Below are 20,148 nucleotides of genomic sequence, written 5' to 3' on the forward strand. Positions count from 1 at the left end.
GTATTGCCTTTGGGTAGAGGGGTGACTTGTTTCTGCCTTGTGTTATTACTGAATAGTAATGTATTGCCTTTGGGTAGAGGGGTGACTTGTTTCTGCCTTGTGTTATTACTGAATAGTAATCTATTGCCTTTGGGTAGAGGGGTGACTTGTTTCTGCCTTGTGTTATTACTGAATAGTAATCTATTGCCTTTGGGTAGAGGGGTGACTTGTTTCTGCCTTGTGTTATTACTGAATAGTAATCTATTGCCTTTGGGTAGAGGGGTGACTTGTTTCTGCCTTGTGTTATTACTGAATAGTAATGTATTGCCTTTGGGTAGAGGGGTGACTTGTTTCTGCCTTGTGTTATTACTGAATAGTAATGTATTGCCTTTGGGTAGAGGGGTGACTTGTTTCTGCCTTGTGTTATTACTGAATAGTAATGTATTGCCTTTGGGTAGAGGGGTGACTTGTTTCTGCCTTGTGTTATTACTGAATAGTAATCTATTGCCTTTGGGTAGAGGGGTGACTTGTTTCTGCCTTGTGTTATTACTGAATAGTAATGTATTGCCTTTGGGTAGAGGGGTGACTTGTTTCCGCCTTGTGTTATTAGTGAATAGTAATGTATTGCCTTTGGGTAGAGGGGTGACTTGTTTCTGCCTTGTGTTATTAGTGAATAGTAATGTATTGCCTTTGGGTAGAGGGGTGACTTGTTTCTGCCTTGTGTTATTACTGAATAGTAATGTATTGCCTTTGGGTAGAGGGGTGACTTGTTTCTGCCTTGTGTTATTACTGAATTGTAATCTATTGCCTTTGGGTAGAGGGGTGACTTGTTTCTGCCTTGTGTTATTACTGAATAGTAATCTATTGCCTTTGGGGAGAGGGGTGACTTGTTTCTGCCTTGTGTTATTACTGAATAGTAATCTATTGCCTTTGGGTAGAGGGGTGACTTGTTTCTGCCTTGTGTTATTACTGAATAGTAATCTATTGCCTTTGGGTAGAGGGGTGACTTGTTTCCGCCTTGTGTTATTACTGAATAGTAATGTATTGCCTTTGGGTAGAGGGGTGACTTGTTTCTGCCTTGTGTTATTACTGAATAGTAATCTATTGCCTTTGGGTAGAGGGGTGACTTGTTTCTGCCTTGTGTTATTAGTGAATAGTAATCTATTGCCTTTGGGTAGAGGGGTGACTTGTTTCCGCCTTGTGTTATTACTGAATAGTAATCTATTGCCTTTGGGTAGAGGGGTGACTTGTTTCCGCCTTGTGTTATTACTGAATAGTAATCTATTGCCTTTGGGTAGAGGTGTGACTTGTTTCTGCCTTGTGTTACAGGGGTACCGAGAGAGCTCCGGATGATATGCTAACCGATGTGGAATATGCAAACGCCTTTCAAGAGAGTGAAGTGTCCCAAGCATCCGAGCCACATTTCAGTAGGCCACAGTGGAACTTTGACTCTTGTCCAGGTTCAATATTTTCTGCTACAACCGATCCCCTTCCCACTATGAAACCACCTTCAAGCGCCATCTCTAATGTGGTAACCCAGCTTACAGATGTGGAACTCAACACCTTCAACGGCTGTATTGGTGACATGGCCCCTCTCGGGTACCCAGAGAACTCCATGGCTGCTCTTGAGAGGGTCTGTGGTGAATATGTCTTTCAACAACAACAGCCGGCACAGCCTCTAGAGCCTCAGCAGGTTGAGGTGCATCTGGAAACGTTTCATCAAGTGCCGCAGCAGGAGGCCCGGGTCCTACATCCCCAACAACCAGCATCTCAAGTGCCTGAAACTCCACAGCAGACTGTTGATATACGAGGGTTCAACGTGTGCAAACCCAAGCCAGTGACATCTTTACAGTCGCAAAGGACATTGTTCCCCACACCACCACAATCCGAAGCAGCTGTCACCTATGAAGAATCCGTGCCTGGTCCCAGCCGATATAACCTGTACAGCGACGGGGCTACCGTGTCGTCCATTGCGATGATAATCCCTGTGATGAAACAGTTGATTATATGCGCCACGTGTAAAAAGAAGTTCAACAGAGCGTTCATCTGTAACAACTACTTGATTCAGCTGAACAGGCCCGTGCAATGTGCTTGGGGCTGTGTATTGTGCAGACTGTGTTACAGTGAACAAAGTGGTTGTCGCCTACACAATATATCGTCCACAAGGAGAGAGAGAGAGACAGAGAGAGAGAGAGAGAGAGAGAGAGACAGAGAGGGGGGGGTATAGAGGAGAGAGAGAGAGAGAGAGGGGGGGGGGATAGAGGAGAGAGAGAGAGAGAGAGAGAGAGAGAGAGAGAGAGAGAGACAGCGAGAGACAGAGAGAGGGGGGGGGATAGAGGAGAGAGAGAGAGAGACAGAGAGAGAGAGAGAGAGAGACAGAGAGAGAGAGAGAGATAAATAGAGAGAGAGAGGGGGGAGATAGAGGAGAGAGAGAGAGAGAGTGAGAGAGAGAGAGACAGAGAGAGGGGGGGGGGGGATAGAGGAGAGAGAGAGAGAGAGACAGAGAGAGATAAATAGAGAGAGAGATACCACTCTAAGCACCACACCCTTGCCATTTTCCCTGCTCTGGAGAATGTAGGAGACTGGGATCTGGAACTCAACATAGATGATAAGTTCAAGACTGACAAGGAGGTCAACGTCCATGTGCAGCTGATTATGAATGAGGACCAATCCTCTGGAGTTGACACCCTGCGAAGAGGTATGTATATTTCCATGTATAGATATATCTGTCTATGTCTATGTTATACTACAATGACGAGCCCTGATAATGTAGCTAGACTGACAGTGTTCTCTTCCCGCGCAGCGTTCAACCATCTCATCACAGTGAATGACACCATGTCCTTCAGGTACTGGGTAAGCAAAGCAATGCCAGAAGAGGTGGCCTACAGATATGTCTGTATCCCTCATGTACCTGGGTTCTGGGATCAGGTTGTGGTGGGAACCCGTTCCCTTCCCAGAACGGAGAAGCTGATCGGACCTGATGACTCCTTACCGAGATTGTTCAATGTGTCACTTGGGTCCTACAGGTTTCATTGGTGCTGTTTTGTCTTGAAGAAACAGATCATTTTGACTATGTGGTGCACTTCATTGCCCAGGAGAGGGCAGTCTAAGGTCGTCACAGTTGTTGACAACACACTGAGAAACCTCACCTCGAGCATAGAGTTTAGAAGAATGGTATTCTATCTTTGTAGGTGGTTTACAGCTCAGTATGTGTCACCACAAGACAGGCGGCTTAACCTTGTGTTAGATTGTAAACCCAGTGAAGGTGCTACTTTGGTCCATGTCATAGCTTTGTTGGCTTCCAGGATTGGGATGGAAACAGTAACACCTCACCTGGCCCAGCAACGGGCCAAAGATGATAGCAATTACTGTTTCAATGGCAGGAATGCCAACAGCATGTTCACATGCCCCTCAGATGGTAATTCAGGAGGTAATTACATCGATATTGTTGAGGAGTTTAGCTCCTACCACAACAGTGGCGATGATGGTATTGGTCTCACTCGCGTGATACAACCATAGAGTATTACAGTTTCCTTTAAAGTAGAGCAATGATGTTTGTATATTGTTACCAATTTCATGTTCTCAATTTCACGTGTGTACGATTTTATACCTTACTTTAATCGACCATATTACACCTGGGTAATGTGTATACCCTTTGTACCTACCCCTTTCTACGTTTGTATCAGCCAACTGTATATATCTATTGCCTTGAAATAAAATATGTCTTGCATTGTCACGTTCCTGACCTGTTTTCTGTTAGTTTTATGTGTTAGTCGGTCAGGACGTGAGTGTGGGTGGGCATTTCTATGTTTTGTGTTTCTATGTTTAGGTTTTTGTAATCAGCCTTGTATGGTTCTCAATCAGAGACAGGTGTTTGACGTTGTCTTCTGATTGAGAACCATATATAGGTTAGCTGTTCACACTGTTTGTTTGTGGGTGGTTGTCTCCTGTGTCAGTGTCGATTTTACACCATACGGGACTGTTGTCGGTTTGTTTATGAGTTTCGTTTTATGTAGTCATTTTTCCTGTCCGAGCGTTCTTCGTGTTATATGTAAGTTCGTCGTTCAGGTCTGTCTACATCGTGTTTGTTATTTTGTATCTATCAAGTATAGTTCGTTTTCGTCTTTGTCTGTTTTGTTTATTTAATAAATATTTATGTATTCACAACCTGCTGCGCCTTGGTTCAATCACTACTCCTCCTCTTCGTATGAAGAGAGAGAGGAATACCGTTACATGCATATACATATATCTTGGTTGTGTTTATTTGAAATATGACAATTGATGTGACAGTAATTGAGAATGAGCTGCCTATGATCGGGTGCACATCTATGTGGATTACTCAGTAGACACTGGTTCTGTGTTGCATTCCCTGCCTTAGTTCTACACGGCCAGGGTCCGTTATCACCGCCAGAGGAAATCAGAAGCTATTTCATTCAGCACAGGGATCTATCTGTGTACTGTCTATTTAGAACTTACAAAGGAAGGTGCTACTCGCCTCCCTATGTCAGTGATCCTGCTGGTGTTTCCATGTGATAGGGTAGTGGGGTATATGGTGTCTAGCCAATGGCCCGTGTGATGTCTTACTACCAACCATGTGCTAGTGACAGTTCCACATCAATTCCATGTAGACATTGTGCTATAGCCACAGATATGTTTTTTTTTAACTTTAATGGCATTGATATATCTAACAGATTACATACAAAACATCCAAAGTAATCAAACACTTAGTAGACATAGGGAACTTTTAACTGTGAAAAGGTGACAACATGTTGTTATACTACATCCCCTTCAGTTATAGCTTTCGTTCTACTGTACTCGCGGTATGCGTCCTGAACGCTCAATCTAGTGACTGGTTCTCTCATATCGTCCAGATCCCTTTGAACAGCCAGGGTTAACACCTGCCTGTTGATGTAGGCCGAGGCGTTGAGTTGCAGACCCACATTGTCATAGAGAGTCTTTACTGCACCAATTAACCTCCGTACATCCAGTCTTCCCCGGAGCGCTCCTAGTAGATAACGGAGGTCTGCCCTCTCCATCTGGATGGAAAGCAGTTCGTTCTTGAACTTGTTGTACTCCTTCTGTTCCCCTATCGCTGCAGTCATAGATTCTTTGAGCAGGTCTATGTTGACGTCTAAGCTTGATATGGATCTCCAAACTGTGTTTATTGATCTGTCAACAGAGGCCTCTTCTTTCTTCCTAATCAGGGTTTATTCTCTTGTTCCATGGGGTCCATGTACAGAGAGGTGAAGAAATTTACTCCGCAGGAGAGTACGAAATCGGCCAAGGCGCACACTCCCCGGGCTATGTTGTGTGAAAGACCGCTACTGCGCATCCTTGCCTCAATGAACCATGGTTGTAATGAATAAGCTATGTTCATTACTAGCAACCATTTCCCATGGTACTGCGAGGGTCCATTCAACACTGGAAGTGACGAGAGTACCGGGTGCTCTTGAATATCCTGTTAAAGATGGGGTCGATTAAGCGAGTGGTGGCATGGATGGGGTTGCAGGCAAATATACCCGTTCCGCTGATGCTAGGCGCTAGCCTATCGACCAGTGTTTCCCGGGTTGCATCGCCAACACACATGAGCTTCTCGTCAGACGTCAGGCCTATACTGTAAGTACCGCAGAAGGCCACCCCAAGCATTGGCTGGATTATGTCTGTGGTACGCTTATCACCGCTCACTCTCTCGACTGTATCCTTGAAAGGATCCCCTATGGGATCGAGTACACCCTTCTCAAACTCCACCATGTGAAGGGTGTTGCAGAAGAGCTTATGATTACTCTCCTCTTGGTTGCGGTGCCTGCTGGCGTGCTTGTTTCTAATCCTGAGAGCTGAGCTGAACGGCTGGAGTAGGGTTGGCATACAAGTGTAGTAGTCATAGTGTCCCTCGTAACGGACCCGTTGAGTCTTTCCGATCGGCCCGTGGTGAAGATGTAAGGTCTGCGGTAGCCACTCGCGCAGTCCGACTCTGGGCAAAAGCCGATGAATGCGTCTGCGACCACCATGTCGAAGGGACCACCCGTGTTTATGTGCACGTCTCCTCCTCGTACGTCCTTCATGTACAAGTTGGGGATGTACACTGTTCACTGACATCACACCAGCCCTGCAGTGCTACCTTGGAGAAAGCGCATTGTCCTTTCAAACGCATCACGGTGAGAGCTCTCTCGTTTGGCAGGTTCAACTCGTTGCTTAGATTGAGGTCGTGCTCTCTGTATTGGATAGGGACGCGGACAGTGTCAGTAACTTTGCCATCATCCCCAAAGCGGTACACTCTAGCGCCTAGGACTGGGAGGATGATCCAGTACATGAGATTACAATAGTCCACATCATCCAAGGTGAAGGAGCTTGGGTAGCCATATTCTGGGGTGACATTGTCATTGAAAAACACAGGCATGGAGGCTATCACAGAGTTGTGTCTGCTCCCAACTATGCCCTTAAACCGTGCGCTTAGGCTGTTCATCAGCCCCTCTATTTGTAACAACACGGTACGCTTCTCGTTGGTAATGGTCGATGCGGTCTCCTTTGCAGCGAGGACACCCCGTATGTAAACTGCGCAGGTCGGGTCGGTTAACCAAGACCAGAAAAGTCTTCCCTTGGTCCAGTCTGCATTTTGGAAATGGGTAACGACTCCTTCCTCCAGGATAGCCCTTCTCAAGGCAATCATTGACTCTAAACCTTGTCCGTGGTGGAGCGCCCGTTCAAGGAATAGCAAGTTATCTCGCACATGTCTGGCGTGCTCTGTATCTCCGAAGTGAGTGAGTAACTCGCTGCCTATCTGAGCAATTTCGTTTTCGATGCTGTTCATCGGCGACGAGTTGAACAGAGCCACGAGAGGCCTACCAACCCAGCGCTCGGGCACGACGTTTTCCCTGTCCCTGTCACAATTGTCAGGTGGACGAGGTACCACCCTGTTGCGGGCGTCGAACTCAAGTATGGACGCTTGGTTTTCTATCTTACTGTACCAGTCTCTACTGTACCCGAGACTGGCCAGTTTTTCTACAGAAATGGCGTGGGGGTCGGCTCTCATCAAGGAGTTGACATCGTTCTGCAGTCTCGTACGACGTGCTTCATTGAACAGCTCTTTCGGGTTACCCACGGGGTGTAGGCTACGGAGAGTGACGTAGGCCACCGCTCCGTCATACTGGTGGAGGTATGAGGCGCAGGGTGATCGCTGAGCAAGTCGCTTGTAGTTGATGTCGTCCGACTCTGTGGTGGAGAGGACAGGGCTGGTCGCCATGCAGCCGACCGTGAAGTATTCCCATTTGAATCCTTCGGAGTTACAGAAGGCCTTGTGTTCAGTGGACGTGTCTCTGTTGTTACCGTGTTCCATCTGCACTCCGTCCACCTGCACGATGGGGATCTTATCAGTGGGGCCTCCTCCGACTCTAATGTAGTTTACCTTCATGTCGATTGACCTGTCCTGGAAGCACGATTCATAGGTGAAGGGTAGGTCCTTGTCACCGAGAGCGTGCTGGGTGACCTGTTTCATGGTGAACTCGTAGCCTACCCCGGCTCTACCGGTCTCGTTGGCCATGGTGTACACAGAGAACTCCGGGGTGATCTTGGTGTCCTCGCTGACGATCTGAGACAATATTATGCCATTGGAGCTTCTCTGGGAGATGACGCGGAACAGCGTGTCACCCACAATCATGACTTCGGGCTTATCGCTCCCTAGTATCCTCCGAGCGTTTTCTAGGGCGCAAACGAAAGAGTCGGGCTGTATGTTGATCATACCGCACATGAGTTCAGCCATCACCAATACAGAGTCCAATTTCTCAGCTCGACTAGAGCTCTTTGTCCTTTGTGCGATTCTGTCTGTCAAGGTGGGTTGAGCTGAACAATATCTGAGCACCTCAATGGTCCTAGTTAGCTCCCAGGAAGTGCTGACCCTGTGCAACTCTCTTCTGATCAGATCCATGGCCACCGAAGGCACTGTAACGCTCAGGAGGCTTCCGAATTGCATCGTGACCACCTTGGACCTATGTTGGAACACTTGGCTGTACTCTCTAGTCTGCACTCCGTTGCTGATTGTGTCGTAGGTGCCCTGCTGCGCCTCGTGCTGGTCCGTGATCCTGTAGCGCCTGCAGAACCTCGTACCTGTGGGAACCACTTCGTCCGGCACCAGCATCTTGTACACAAAGCCAACGAGTAGGCGACTCGTGTCTCTCTGTTGTCTGAACAGCGTAACTCCCATGTGAGCCTGCGATATCACGACAGTGGCGTCGGCCGAGATTGAACTGTTGGTGGCCGAGGCTCTGATTATGTTATCCGTCATGTACTCAGCGAATGTGCTGTTCGGAGAGGCCAGAAAGTTTGGGGCTTTCACCAAACGCACAACGGTCTCCAGTGGTTTCAGCGTGTAGCTGCTCGGGTCCATGGTTACCACACTCATGATGCGGGCAACCTCTTGGGGCTCTAGTCGATTGAATTAAATTATAAGGACTAACAGGCGACCTGGCTGTGTGCTTGCTATAGTAGAGATAGAGTTGATGTCAATAGCAACCTCTGAGACCGACAGAGTCCATTGTTAAGATGTTTATTTTGTTGGTTAGACGACAATGTCTCGAGTGTCCCACACGCCCTTGCGAAGCTTCTTGTAAGGACACTTAACCAGAGCTCCGTGTGACGTTACGGGGAGCTTACCGAGAGCTCTATACATCTCTTTGGAGCTGTCGTGGTACATTAGTAAACTTGAATCGTCACCGTGTCGTCTTAGAAGGGTTTCCGCAACAATCACGTCTGTGGTCACGTCGATGGCTTTGCGTTTGAGATTGGAGAGCTTAACCACACGTGCCTGAACCTTGGTATCACTGTCGCCGTCGCTGTCCTCATCGTCGCTGTCGTCCTGGTAGTAGTGGTAATAACCACCACCTCGGTTTAGGTTGCTCAGGGTCTGCCTGTTGCTACACAGACAACATAAGGCTCTGAACAGCATCCAGACCATGCTGGAGGCTCGGCTCATAAGCTGCGCACTTTGTAAGTATACGGGAAAGCACGTTGGTATCGTGAACCAGACATCAAACGCTTGATAGTACAGACACCTTGGGCTATCCGATAGGACCGTGCAGGGAGATGACGAGAGCTACTACGAGCGGGTCCAGAGAGCATCTTTTCCGTTGCGAGAAGGAGCTTGCCGAAGCCGCTCTGGAAGACAGAGGGAGCTCCTACGTATTAGACATCTTCAGAAAACGTGAGCTTAGTCATCGTGAAAGGGTTCAGTGTGACAATGTCGACTACGAGCGTTACGGGTTGATCCCTATCCATCGGGACGTCAACTCCTAGGCTTACGTAAGTAAGGGTTTGTAAGTAAGCATTTCAAGGTAATGCCTACACCTGTTGTGTTTGATGCAGTTGACAAATACAATTTGATTTAATTTCATTTTAACTATGCGTTTAATACACTTTATGTTGGTGTTTCTTTTATTTTGGCAGATACAGTACATGTACTGTATGTCTTTTTGATAGTTATTTTTGTAGAAACTATTGATCCTCTTTGGCTAAATTATGCTCTGTTGTATTTTAAACATTGAGAGCGGGCTCCTGTGGTTGGATTAAAAAAATAATAATAATTGTAAAAAGTATTTATTTTGTATTTGTTTTGCCCCTTGGGCCCCCTACGGGCTTGGTCCCAGCTCCTGAATCACACATTTTACTAGTCACATTTATTTATTATGCAGTTTATATATTTTTAATAATCAATTAATTAAACAAGTGGCCCCCCTACCTCCTCTCCTCTCCATCTGACAAATAACAAAGTGTCCGCAGCAGCAGGCCTCTTGTAACGGTCCTGACCTGTTTTATGTTGTTTTTGTATGTGTTTAGGTCAGGGCATGTGTTTTGGGTGGGCAGTCTATGTTATCTGTTTCTATGTTGGTTTTGGTTGCCTGGTATGGCTCTTAATTAGAGGCAGGTGTTTTGCGTTCTCCTCTAATTAAGAGTCATATTTAGGTAGGGTGTTCTCACTGTTTGTTTGTGGGTGATTGTCTCCTGTTTTTGTGTCAATGTTACACCATACGGGATTGTTTCGGTTTGTTCGTGCGTTTATGTAGTCTGTTCCTGTGTCAGCGTTCTTCGTGTATGTGTAAGTTCGTTTGTTCAGGTCTGTCTACGTCGTTTTCTTATTTTGTTAGTTATATCAAGTATAGTTCGTTTTCGTCTTGGTCTGTTTTGTTTATTTAATAAATCATCATGTATTCACAACCTGCTGCGCCTTGGCTCGATCACTACTCCACCTCTTCTTATGAAGAGAGAGAGGAACACCGTTACACCTCTACTGTCACACCCTGGCCTTTGTTATATTGATTTTCTTTATTAGTTTAGTTATGTCAGGGTGTGACATGGGGGATGTTTGTGTGTTTTGTCTAGTTTAGGGTGTGTGTATTGTTTAGGGGGTTTTGTAGTATGTATGGGTTTGTGTTCAGTGTAGGTGTTTAGGAAAGTCTATGGTTGCCTGGTTTGGTTCTCAATCAGAGACAGCTGTTTATTGTTGTCTCTGATTGGGAGCCATATTTAAGGCAGCCATAGGCTTTAGGTGTTTGTGGGTAATTGTTTATGTTGAACGTTTGTAGCTTGTGTATGCACTAACGTTTGTAGCTTCACTTTTGTTTTGTAAAAGTGTTCGTTTCGTCATCTCTAATAAAAGAAGATGTCCTCATATCCCGCTGCGCCTTGGTCCGCTTATTATGACGATCGTGACATCTACACTCATTGAGAGTGGGCTCCTGAATCCCCCTGTGGTTGGCGGTTGCAGTAAAAAATAAATATATACTACATACTGTATTTTGTTATTTCTCCGGGGCCCAGGGGCAATAGCCCAGGTAAGCCAGCCCTTCCTATGTCAGAAAATAGCCAAGGCCTATTGACCTTATTCCTATGTGTTTCTGGATCAATCAGTACAATTTCTGAATCCTTAAAATGTACATTTTGGTGTCTTGAAGTTTCCTATGACCTATAAGCTGAGGGAAATGCATTCATTTTGCAATGTATTAGCCTATTTCTCAGGTCTATAGAATATTTACTCCACAAGTGAAATATCAACATCAGTCATGTCGATTGTATAGGATTCCAGCGCCTTGACAGATGCACACACACCACTGTGGTGACACGTCCCCTATATGACTATCTCTGTCCCCACGTTGTAATTGCCCCTCCCCCACTCCACTTTACCGCGCAGAGCCAGAGAGGGAAAATCACTTTCATCTGGAGAAGCTCGTCCGTTAACACGGGGCGGCCCATCTGCAGGTCCCCGCTGTTCCTAAAAGAAAGGTGAGCAATATCATATTTTCAACAATTGAAATATGGAAAGTTATTTTCATGCTGTAGTACAATTCCACCACCATAAATCGTTGTATTGGTTTATGAACTATGTTAGCCTAGTTAGCTTGTTTGTTGCTAGTGCTAATGTTCGCTCACTATCTAGCTAATGCACTAGTGAGCCAATTTTGTTGACATTTGGGCGGGTAGCTTGATTAGTTAACATAACTGTTGATAAAGAGACTGATATTTTATGGCTATTTCAGTCAATTCTATCAGTGTGGTTATAAGTAACATGCATAGACAGCTAAATGGGACACGTGATCCCCATAGATGAACTTGAGACGGTAGCAGTTTGATAACATTAGATGGTGTTAGTTTAGCGAGCTAAAGTTGGCTGGCTGGAAACCAGGTGTTGTGCACCCCACCTTGCATCTCATAGCAGAGTGGAAGAGGGAAAGTCACAGATGGAATTTTTTACTGCTTCTAACGTGCTTGTTTTGTAGTCATCTAACAAACATACATTATGTCTCTTATAAATTGTAGGTTAAGCCATGAATGTTGATTGTCTGACAGCCTTGGTATATAGTTAAGCAGTAAAGCACAAGGAAAGGTTGAGGACTGTTCTTACGTAAGAGGCAACGCGGAGTGCCTGCCTGGTTACAGCCCTTAACCTTGGTATATTGGCCATATACCACAAACCCCCGAGGTGCCTTATTTCTTAAATATACCACAGTTTCAGCCAATCAACATCCAGGACCCAAACTACCCAGTTTATAATGTCTGCTTTATTCCACAGATTAAGGATTTGAGTTGGCCTGACGGAGAGATCTTCCAGGCGGCTCCGGCCCATGGAGGATGCAGAGCATCACATCAGATCAAACATTGATAAACCAGTACTTTACCAGCGTTTTATCAATATCTTTAAAGGTAAGGTGAAGATTGAATATATTTCTGACAGTCCTAAATATGACAGCTATGAATTAGATGAATCAGATGTACATTTTAGAGGTTAGTGGGGAACAGTGAATTGGGATATATGGGCACAGTCACCCAGGAAAAAAGGTTTAAAGGAATAGTTTGCCGTGTTATGGTCATAGGATTCTTAAAGGTCCACTACAGTCACACGATGCTCCATCTGAAATCTCCTTCCACCTCAAAAGGCCCACCTTGAAAACCAATCATTGGTGTAGAAGACAAAGTAAGAGTGACAACTGAATCTAGCCTCTTGAAAGACAGAGCAGCGCATCCCCCTCCCTAAACCCCCTGCTGCACACCTGAACCTCATTTTGATTGGCAGTGATATGTGTGAGATCACTTTTAGACCGTGTGAGGTCATTTTATGAGAACAGTTGTTTTTGGAGAAGCTTGGCAAGTTGAATGGGGTGATCATGTGACCGGAGTGGACCTCCAGACAGTGATTATTCTCTGTAATAATTGACAAGCACAATGCAATATCTCCTAATGTTTGTATTTTGTGTCTGCTAAGGACGGGGAGTTTTTGCCACTGAATTCATATCCAAAGGAGACTTTGTTGTGGAGTACCGAGGTGAACTGCTTACACAACAGGAGGGCGAGGTCCGAGCTGATCAGTACAATGATTCTGCAAAGGTGTTTCTTTTCGATTTCCAATGGAAAGGAAGAACATGGTGGTAAGTAGGATTGATGAGAACAAAATAAACATATTACTGCCTTTTGAGATCTAAAAAAAGCAACAACATTCAAATGGAGACAGACATTTAAATGGTTGGTGGCACAATATGCACTGTAGGCCTATCTCAGGCCCAGATACTAATTTGACCTTGTCCCTGACCTAAACAGTAAGGAACAATATTAGTCTTCAAACCAACTGGTTCGCTATCAGAGCATCTGCACTCCTTTTTTAAACAACAGTTAGGGACTTTTCTGCCCCTTTTCTGAAATAGAAACCCTGTGCTGCAATATCTTCATTAAACTGTGACATGTTATGTTTCTATGCAGCATTGATGCATCTGAAGAAGACTCCTCCCTCGGGAGACTCGTTAATGATGATCACTAAAGACTCAATCTCAAAATGAAGGCCATACAAGCAAACGATGAGCCACACTTGTACCTCTTCGCGACTCGAGATATTGCAGCTGGCGAAGAGTTGACTTATAGTTACGGTGATTCAGACTGGCCATGGAGAACACAGGTGAGGAACTTTTTAAGATGCTAGATGAAATTACCACCCATCTTGGAAGAGCCGGGAGGATGAGCAATTCACTACCCTGTCATGCAATATGTTGTGATGCAGACAGTGTCTCTTAACTACTAAGATGTAATTGATGTCTAATTGTTGTCTTGGTTCACTTAATTCAGGTCATCAAAACTGAATTGTCGTCCAGCCCAAAACCTGGTAAGAACTTTACTAAAGTCATAGATCAATATGAGTTTTTTTTTCTTCTATTATCACATTTACTATTTCACTTTCACAAATACACATTTATAGTCTAACATCAATTGCACTCGAATGCAGTGCACTTGTTACATACATCAAAAGTTAATATACAAATATACAAATATACAATACATTCAAATATATGAAATAAAAACATTATCAATAAGAACTCAGTAGTTAGGCTCTTGTGGGCTCATTTAGTAGCCCAACTAATGAGGGATTTGCTCTTCTCCTGAAAAGTTCAGTCCTGCATCTGACCAGAATAGGATGTTCAAAACTAAACGCTACACCGATGCCATTTCCTGTGTGCTTTCTTATACAGTAGGTCCCCAGATGTATACAATGCATTAGATCACGTTTTTTGATTTGAGGGGATTTTTCAGTGTTTTAAAAATGTTGATTATGTTTCAGCATCCAGGGGTTTGTCAGTTTCTACAAAAACAGTCTCTTAGTGCAGAGATGTCTGTGACTATTTTGCCTGTTGGTCACAGGCTGGGAGCAGAACAGGGGCTGTGGCAGAGCAGAGCACTTAGGGGTGAAGTCCCTTGCTCAAAGGCAAAACAGCAGTAGGTAGTACACAGGGATACACCGGTAACCCACCGGGCTTCAATATCCCCGTATACTACCTACTGCCGTTGTGCCCATCAGCAAGGCACTTTACAACACACACATCACAGGCTGATAGCAGGACAGGGTCTCCAAAAAATGATTGTTCTACGTAATAATTGACTAGCACAATACAATAACTCCTAATGTTTGTATTATTGTGTCTGCTAAGGACGACAAGTTGATTTACGGGGAGAGGTCGGGTAATGTAATTATGTGCCCGAGCACAAAACAACATATATGTAATTTTTGTCCTGTCTAAATCTGCCATGTCAGTCATTTTTAATTCCAACCAGAATAACCTCATGTTTTTTGGTCACCTGAAAGTACTAGTCCCGTGCGAATCAACATCAAGTTTTATTTGTCACATGCGCCGAATAAAACAGGTGCTGACTTACAAGCCCTTAACCAACAATGCAGTTCAAGAAATAGAGTTAAGAAAATATATACTAAATAAAATAAGTCAGCTTTTGCAGACACGTCTCCCCCCGCATCAGTATAGAAAGGGTCCCTAGCAAACTGCATCACCTTTGTGGGGAGACTAAAATCATCAAATCTTGTTGCAAAGTTACAATGTGTATATCATTGACCGCTAGCCAGAAATAGCCATGTTTTTCTTTCTTCCTCGTTATGCAGACATAAGCACACCTGGCACCATCGAGGTGCAGCTGTTTACTTTCTACACGGGTTGTTATTTTTCAGTTTCCTCCTAAGAACAGATTGTAGTGGTAAAATAAAAAGGGATACATTTTTTTGGTGCCATTTAGGTGAAATTGATCTCCAAGCTTCACTCCAGTCAAAACGGGCTTTGCGAGTGTTTGATTCCATTCATTTGCTATGGGCTGGCGCTACTGCTCCAGCTTATTTGTATTTAAAACAACTTTTTAAACTTTTATTTAACTCGTCAAGTCAGTTAAGAACAAATTCTTATTTTCAATGACAGCCTTGGAACAGTGGGTTAATTGCCTTGTTCAGGGGCAGAATGACAGATTTTTACCTTGTCAGCTCGGGGATTCAATCTTGCAACCTTTCGGTTACTAGTCCAACGCTCTAACCACTAGGCTACCTGCCTCCCCAGCTTAGCCAACGTTTGCTTGCCATTTTTCTTCCTTGACCTTTTCCATTGTCCAGCCCAGCCTTCTATAGTTACCCACTGTAGGGAAAAGGTTTTGGGGGGGCTCATATCAGAGGAACAAAGAAAAGCAGTCAATCATGTCAATAACTGTTTTATCCCTCCTCTGTAGTCCCAAATTAAGTCCAAGTGATTGATGCCACTCAATAAACAAACCTCAGCTACAAACTCCTCATCAAGCATTTACACCAGTATGTGTTGGGTTTGTTGTGGCGGCAATTGCAGAGAAATGCAATGATCTCCTCCCTAAACTCTCATACTCTCTTGAGAGCATTAGGCCTACCCTTACTTAGCTACCTAACATCATTATGTAAAAGTAGATCATGATGCTCAGCAGACTACGAAACGAGCCATGTTGAAGGATAAATGTTGATCGGATAAAGTTTATGATAGTCAAAGCTGAGTCCATTGTTTTTTAAGTCACAGCTGAGTTTAGCCAAAGCATGTTGTATAGGTGCTGTGTAGAGAGGTGCTGTGTAGAGAGGGTCTGACTGGGAGGTGTTACTGGGAGGTAGAGTGGAGTGGGATAAAGGGGGCTGATATAGGAGTGACATATAAAGGAATCAACAGGAGAGGAAGGGGTGATGACTGTTGTCTTGGATACAATGACAAGTCCTGGAGTCTGAACTGCTCTGACAACAGTTACTATGCCAGGCACAATAATAAACCCACTACCATAGACGTCCCCTCCTCCAGCTCCCACAGAGTAGGAGTGTATCTGGACTGGCCAGCCGGCACTCTGTCCTTCTATAGAGCCTCCTCTGACACACTGACCCACCTGTACACATTCACCTCCACATTCACTGAGCCCCTCTATCCAGGGTTTAGGGTTCGGTGGGATGGGTCCTCAGTGTCCCTGAAATAATAACCTGATACACACACTCACTGGACACACACACACTCACTGGACACACACACAGACTGGACACACACACTCACACTGGACACACACACACACTCACGCTGGACACACACACACACTCACACTGGACACACACACACACTCACACTGGACACACACACACTCACGCTGGACACACACACACACTCACACTGGACACACACACACTCACACTGGACAGATACACACACACTGGACACACACACACACACACTGGACACACACACACACTGGTCACACACTCACACACACTGGGCAAATACAAACACACTGGACACACACACACACACACTCACTGGACACACACCCACACACACTGGACACACACACTCACTGGACACACACACACACACACACTGGACACACAGACACACACACACACTGGACACACACTCACACTGGACACACACACACTGGACACACACACACACTGGACACACACACACTCACTGGACACACACCCACACACACTGGATAGATACACACACTGGACACACACACACACACACACTGGACAGACACACACACACACACACACTGGATAGATACACACACTGGACACACACACTCACTGGACACACACACACACTGGAAACACACTCACACTGGACACACACACACACTGGACACACACACACACACTCACTGGACACACACACACACACTCACTGGACACACACCCACACACACTGGATAGATACACTCACTGGACACACACACACACACACACTGGACAGACACACACACACACGCACTGGACACACACACTCACTGGACACACACACTCACACTGGACACACACACACTCACACTGGACACACACACACACACTCACGCTGGACACACACACACACTCACGCTGGAAACACACACACACTCACACTGGACACACACACACTCACACTGGACAGATACACACACTGGACACACACACACACTGGTCACACACACACACTCACACTGGACACACACACACTCACACTGGACACACACACACACTCACTGGACACACACACACACACACTGGATAGATACACACACTGGACACACACACTCACTGGACACACACACACACACACACTGGACACACACTCACACTGGACACACACACACACACTGGACACACACACACACACACACCCAGGACACACACTCACACTGGACACACACACTCACACTGGACACACACTCACACTGAACAGACACACTGGACACACACACACACACACACACTGGACACACACACACACTGGACAAACACACACACTCACACTGGACACACTCTGGACACACACACACACACTGGACACACACTCACACTGGACACACACTCACACTGGACACACACACACACACTCACACTAGACAGATACACACACACACACTGGACACACATACACACACACACTTGACACACACACACTGTAGAAACACACACACACTGTAGAAACACACACACAGTGGACACACACACACATGTGTGTCTTCCTATAATTGTGACAATAACACCGTTAAAATACCAATGTGATCATTTGTTGTCTTTTATGTTGAATAACAAATTGTATAATTATATATGGACATACGCTCCATAGTTGTACAAGTATACAAGGATATATTGTACTTTTCATAATAAAACATACTTGAAACAAGAAAAGCATGTTAATTGTGAAAACAGTTTGGTTATTGATGTTACGTTTCCTCTGTCAGGTTGACGTTAACCTGCGACTGGTTGAAACATGAAACTAATATGAAAGGAAATACAAAACAATTAAATATGTGGAATTGAATTAAACAAATTGTACAACATAGTGTTGTGATGCAGGGTTACTATAGCAACAGCGTTCACTCTCTGCTCTCGCTCTCTCTCTCTCTCTGCGCTCTCTGCTGCTCTTTCTCTTTTCTCTGCTCTCTCTCTTTCTGCTCTCTCTCTTTCTATTCTCGTTCTCTGCTCTCTCTGCCCTCTGTTCTCTGCTCTCTTTCTTCTCTCTGCTCTCTCACTCCCTCTGCTCTCTCTCTGTTCTCTGCTCTGTTCTCTGTTCTCTCTGCTCTCTCCCTCCATGCTCTCTCGCTGTCTGCTCTCTCTGCTATGCTGTTCTCTCTTTTCTCTGCTCTCTCTCTCCTCTCTCTGCTCTCCCAGCACTCTCTGTTCTCTCTCGCTCTGCTCTCTCTCTCTGCTCTATTCCTCCCTGCTCACTTTCTGCTCTCTCTTTTGCTCTGCTCTGCTGTTTTCTCTGCTCTCTCACTCTCTCTTTGATTTCTCAGTCAGCTCTCTGCTCTGCTGTTCGCTCTCTGCTCTCTCTCGCTGTCTCCCTCCCTGCTCTCCCTGCTCTCTCACTCTCTGCTCTCTCTTCTCTCTCAGCCTGCTATCTCTCTGCTCTCTGCTGTTCTCTCTTTTCTCTGCTCTCTTCTCTCTATTGCTCTCTCTGCTCTCGGTTCTCTCTCTGCTCTCTCTCTTTGCCCTCTGCCTGCTTTCTGCTCTCTCTCTGCTCTCTCTCTACTCTCTCACTCTTTCTACTCTCTCTCTCTGCGCTCTCTCTCTCCCTCCATGCTCTCTCGCTGTCTGCTCTCTCTGCTATGCTGTTCTCTCTTTTCTCTGCTCTCTCTCTGCTCTCCCAGCGCTCTCTGTTCTCTCTCACTCTGCTCTCTCTACTCTCTCTGCTGTCTCTCTCTGCTCTCCCTCTCTACTCTCTCTCTCTCTGCTGTCCCTCCCTGCTCGCTTTCTGCTCTGCTGTTTTCTCTGCTCTCTCACTCTCTATCCCTCTCTGCTCTCTCTTCTCTCTCAGCCTGCTCTCTGCTGTTTTCTCTGCTCTCTCTGCTCTCTTTGATTTCTCAGTCTGCTCTCTCTTGCTCTCTCCCTCCCTGCTCTCTCACTCTCTGCTCTCTCTTCTCTCTCAGCCTGCTATCTCTCTGCTCTCTGCTGTTCTCTCTTTTCTCTGCTCTCTTCTCTCTTGCTCTCTCTGCTCTCGGGTCTCTCTCTGCTCTCTCTCTTTGCCCTCTGCTCTCTCTCTGCTCTCTCACTCTCTCTTTGCTCTCAGCCTGCTTTCTGCTCTTTCTGCTCTCAGCCTACTCTCTGCTCTCTACTCTCTCTCTGTCTGCTTTCTGCTCTCTCTCTACTCTCTCCCTCTCTCTCTACTCTCTCACTCTTTCTACTCTCTCTCTCTGCGCTCTCCCTCTCTGCTCCATCTCTCTCCCTCTGCTCTCTCTTCTCTCTCCCTACTCTCTCTTTCTGCTCTCTCTCTCTGCGCTCTCTCTCTGCTGCTCTTTCTCTTTTCTCTGCTCTCTCTCTTTCTGCTCTCTCTCTTTCTGTTCTCGTTCTCTGCTCTCTCTGCCCTCTGCTCTCTCTTCTCTCTGTTCTCTGCTCTCTCTCTGTTCTCTGCTCTCTCTCTTCTACTCTCTCTCTTTTCTCTGTTCTCTGCTCTCTCTACATTCTCTCTCTCTGCTCTCACCCTCTCACACTCTCTGCTCCCACACTCTCTGCTCCCACACTCTCTGACTCTCTCTCTTCTCTATCCCTCTCTGCTCTCTCTTCTCTCTCAGCCTGCTCTCTGCTGTTTTCTCTGCTCTCTCTCTGCTCTCTCACTCTCTCTTTGATTTCTCAGTCTGCTCTCTCTCGCTCTCTCCCTCCCTGCTCTCTCACTCTCTGCTCTCTCTTCTCTCTCAGCCTGCTATCTCTCTGCTCTCTGCTGTTCTCTCTTTTCTCTGCTCTCTTCTCTCTTGCTCTCTCTGCTCTCTCTCTTTGCCCTCTGCTCTCTCACTCTCTCTCTGCTCTCAGCCTACTCTCTGCTCTTTCTGCTCTCAGCCTACTCTCTGCTCTCTACTCTCTCTCTGCTCTCTCTGTCTGCTTTCTGCTCTCTC

General features: G+C 45.8%; 1 long non-coding RNA gene across 1 annotated transcript; it reads left to right on the forward strand.

Annotated features, from left to right (window-relative positions):
- Positions 1 to 11,161: 11,161 nt before the first annotated feature.
- Positions 11,162 to 12,881, forward strand: LOC120037320. Its single transcript, XR_005474798.1, has 3 exons — positions 11,162 to 11,247; positions 12,035 to 12,165; positions 12,725 to 12,881. It is a non-coding gene; the product is annotated as an uncharacterized LOC120037320 (long non-coding RNA).
- The last annotated feature ends 7,267 nt before the right edge of the window (positions 12,882 to 20,148 follow it).

Source organism: Salvelinus namaycush, unplaced genomic scaffold (genome assembly GCF_016432855.1).
Source record: "Salvelinus namaycush isolate Seneca unplaced genomic scaffold, SaNama_1.0 Scaffold17, whole genome shotgun sequence".
NCBI classification, from domain to species: domain Eukaryota; kingdom Metazoa; phylum Chordata; class Actinopteri; order Salmoniformes; family Salmonidae; genus Salvelinus; species Salvelinus namaycush.